Genomic DNA, 4,872 nt, shown 5'->3' with positions numbered 1-4,872 from the left:
ATGAGGGTTTTGGAGCCCAAAAACCCCTCCAAACCACTTCTAGTGGTTAGATTCAACTTAGAAACTTGCATGCATGAGCTTAGGACCCCAAAATCATATCATTTGATGTATGGACATGATTTTACGGCCCAAGCATGTTGTTGGACCGTAAACCCTCATTCATGGACCATAAACTCATGTTAAAGTGTCAAAATGCCCTTAAACACCTCCAATGAACTTCCATGAGTGCATAGAACCTTGTAACCCTTCAAGAAATGCAACAAAACATGCACAAATGGAGCAAACTAGAGTTTACGGTCCAAGAACATTCTTAGACCATAAACTCATCTCCTTAGACCATAAACTCTTCAATTGGGTGTTAAAGTGCCTTTAACACTTTGTATGGCTTGGAATTAAACCTAGAACCTTGTATGCTTAACCTTCAACCACTAAAACCCATGAATCATGTACAAACATGAGTTTACGGTTGTAATATGATGAGTTTAAGGTACTAAACTCCCCAAGAACATCTCCTTAGACCGTAAACTCATTTTCCAAAGCCATTTCAAGTCCCGAACACTTCCTAAGCCATGGAATCAACCCTAGAACCTTCCCGTGTGCATTGTATGACCATTTGGCATCCAAGAACCCACCACCCATGAGTTTATGGTTGTAAACTCATGGGGATATGGTCAATGGACCGTAAACTCCTCAAGGAGTTTACTTTTAAAGAGTAAACTCCATATTTAAGCCCTACACACTCTTAGATGCTACCTGGGTCACTCCAAACACTTGGATTGAAATGTTTTCACGTCTAGAAGTGTTTACTTTTATCCAATTAGTGTTTTGAAGTCTAATTAGATACATTTGTGTATCATTCCATATTGCATAGGAACCTTGCGCATTATCAAGCCCCGAACTGATGCTTAGCATTCAAACTGTCACGTTTTCTCGCCTGGTGAGTTCATACCCCTACCCTTTTTCAATATTTTTCACTGTTTTCAGGGGGAATACAAGCAAAGTACAAGGAATACTTGTACTCAAAAACTTTTTTTACGTGTGTTGTGTTTCATATTTCATATGCTTTTAACATTAACAATCGTAACAGATAACCGTTTGAACCTGCAGAATACATTACCGTAGTATTTGTGAAAAACTTTATAAAATGTTGTATTTTTATATTTTCACAAATGTTTTTCCACATTTTATTAGTTAAAAGCATAACATTTGATCTTTGAACATGAAACTTAGTACACTGTTTTGTGCTTGGTAACACTCCACAGAGATACGCGAATGGAGGATCATTGTTTGTAACAATATCTTTCTATATTATTACTAGTAAATTTGTTATTCCTATAAATTGGAGACATGTCCTCAGAGAACACTCCATAGAGATACGTGAGTGAAGGACCACACCCGTTACCAGAATCTCTTAGATAGGGAGCGTGACTTGAGTGTATAAATCTATACGGGGCTGACTACCCCACACCTGGCTGCTAGCTACAGCCGAACCGAAAGGTTCAAGGGTGACGAAATTCATAAGGTGATGTGGACTACTTATTGCCATATCTAGTCTATCATATGGTTATGGAACTCGCAATTTGGATAATAGAGATTTACTTGATAGTAATAATGAATAAAGTAACTAGTTTACTTGTACATATTATTTTTATATACATGTTAAAAACTAATACATTTCACAAGGATAATCAGGTTTTTGGTATACATCTTTCACATTACAGATTGGTAACCAACTTTCAGGAAAATATGGGATTTTCCTGGGGTAAAATTTGTACATTACCAGATTCGTGTAACAAACCAGATAACTAAACCTTACAATTTACAAGAGTAACCATGTTTTCAGTGTACATCTTTTACGTTACATTTCGGATTAGTAACCAACTTTTAAGAAAATATGGGATTTTCTTGGTGCGTAACTTTTCAGAAACAGAAAGGAAACAAATACATTTTCAGAAAACAAAACCGCTTATGAACTCACCAGCTTTATGCTGATTTTCAAACTGCTTGTATTCTCAGGTCCGCATTAGACAGGTACCCGATGATTCCTTGTGGCGTAGACGGATTGCGTAGAAGACACGTCTTACTTTTGTCTATATATATACATATGTATCACACTTGTACAACTTTACTTTCAAACAAATGTAAACTTTTATATGTAATGTAATGTTTGTTTACTTTGCTTACTATGTACATTGGATTTGATACTCAATGTGGCGTCCGCCCCGGAAACGTTTCCGCCTTGGGTTTCGGGGTGTGACAAGTTTCCAATCATTCCTATGATTATATTAGCTAATTTGATGCATATATGTCGTATAAATTGCTATATAGGACTTGTTTTGCTACGGGATTTCACTTGTGGACTAAACATCCTATAACAAATCATCATTTGAATCTCCCTCCAAAAGGTGAGTTCATACCCCCATATTTTCATAGTTTTTACAGTTTTAAGGGGTGGGGGGTATACAAGTATAACACAAGGATCTTGTGTTATCAACAAATGATTTTAAAATATCTTACGAAATGGATTTCTGTTATCTTCAAAATCAAAATGGTTTCAAAGTGTATTCAAATGGCATCAAGTCATCAAAAGTTTTCAAAATGTTTTACAAACTTATATTTTTCCCCAAAAATCATATTTATATATTTACATTTATATAAATAATATTTAAAGGGCTTAGGACTGATAACTCGTTTTATTTCCTTTTCCTTGTTTGGATGTGGATTTAGGGTATCAGGTATTTGTCTGAATGTCGTTTAAATTTTAGTTATATATATTTGTGTATGTATATAAATATAAAGGTTATTTCTCTCAGTTTCAATACTCTTTGTAACATGTAGAGCAAGGGGTTGCATTCATGAACAATTAGTATCAATACAGAAAGTACATATAAATTATAATAGGTATAATTTATGATTCAAGAACACTAACTCATGACTCAAACACACTAGAGTACACTATTTTACAAGAACATGGGTTTACACTACTGTACAAAAACAAGAGTTTGATTCAAAACTAAACAAGGGCACACTACTACTACATTTCAAGTATACTAAACAAGGAACATACATAAATCATTTATTTTAGAATGATTGGGTTTTCATTTTACTCGTAATGTGTATATGCTTTTTATGAGACAATATGTTCATGTTGTTTATTCATTTAAACAACATAGTTAAAGTCTTGATATTATAACCGGAATCTCCAGTCGGGGATCGAAACAAGTGTATATAGATCTATATTGGGATTGACAACCCCGCACTTGGGCTGCTAGCTACAATCGGGCATACATGCCTATGAGTGACAATTGTTATCAACAGTTTAAACGCCTTCAAAGTGTTTTTTTTTCAGGCCATCTAGTCACAGTATGGTTATAATAACTCATTAAAAAGATATTAACAATATGTTAGTGTATAATTAACTAAACATGAGTACATTTTCAAAATACTAGTTTACAGAGATACAATTTATAGTATTACATTACAGTTTACAATAATAGCCGGTGGAGCCAGGCACACTCACTTTTACAGGTTTTACAAAAAGGATACAAACACAAAACATTGATTTACATACAGAACGGTTTTATGAGATTAAAAATGATTTTCATATACAACAAAAAATATAGCATTTTCTAGAACTGCTTACATATTCAAGGAACAGAAAACTTACTTTTAAACATAAATACTTATGCACTCACTCAACTTTATTTTGATACTCTCTTTTCAAATTACTTGTATTCTCAGGGAAACAGTAAACAAATACTCCCCGAGCTTTTGAGAAGATGGAGCCGTTTTTGTGTCATATCTTCTGTATTTTGTTGTAACTGTTTAGGTGTCAATATACAGTGATTGAACACATGTAAATACTTTTTTAATACAATGGTTGTTTGTACTTTGATTACTATGATGCATGTGTTGTGATATTACAAGTGAAGTCCCCCACCCCCGTACGTTTCCGTTGTCTAGTTTGGGGGTGTGACATATATGAATGTAATGTTGAAAAGATTCAACATAAGGAAATTCTATATATGGAAATGTTATAGCAAGAGACTGGTAAAGTATCAGGTCTTTATGTAAGACATTATAAATTGTCACACCCTAAAACCAAGAACGGCGGAAACGTTCTGGGGCGGAGGACGTAATGTACAGTATCACAACAATGAAAAATAGTAAACAAGCAACAACATCATCCATTGCATTAATAATATAATTTTAATATAAGTGTTCTGTCAAATTATAATAGACACTAAAGTATAAACAAAATGAAATATGAGTCTTGAGCGAGATCCATCTTCTCTAAACCTTGCATCGGTATCTATCTATTGTTGACCTGAGGATACAAGTTATTTTGAAAGAGAGTATCAGCTTTAAAGCTGGTGAGATCATAAGTATTAATGTGTCTTAATTTGAATGTAAGTATTTGTATGACATGTAATGAAAGACCTGAAAAATGTTTTGAAAGAAAGTTCATATAAGTATGAAAATGTTTGTAAAACAACTATAAACGTTTGAAAAACCCTAGAAATCCCTATGATTCCTACTATTATAAAAGGGAGTCTTCTACCAAGACCTAACTGTTCTAAATATAGTCTTCTACCAAGACTTAATTGTTCTCGATGTAGTCTTCTACCAAGACTTAACTGTTCTAAATGTAGTCTTCTACCAAGACTTAATTGTGCTACTATTATTATTCTTATAAGAAATCGTATCCTTTGGTACTAGGATAGTCAAATATAATTCACCTCATTGATTATGTGAATGGGTCACAAGATAAAGGTAATAATATAAATAACCTAAGTATTGCCCTTTGGTACTAGGGTAACTAATAGCGTTAACTGAAGACATCGGTAGATGTACATTTACCTCTGTTGCTAA

This window comes from Lactuca serriola, chromosome 5 (assembly GCF_051521515.1).
Source record: "Lactuca serriola cultivar US96UC23 chromosome 5, Lser_US96UC23_V15, whole genome shotgun sequence".
NCBI classification, from domain to species: domain Eukaryota; kingdom Viridiplantae; phylum Streptophyta; class Magnoliopsida; order Asterales; family Asteraceae; genus Lactuca; species Lactuca serriola.
Note: the sequence above shows the minus strand (reverse complement) of the source record.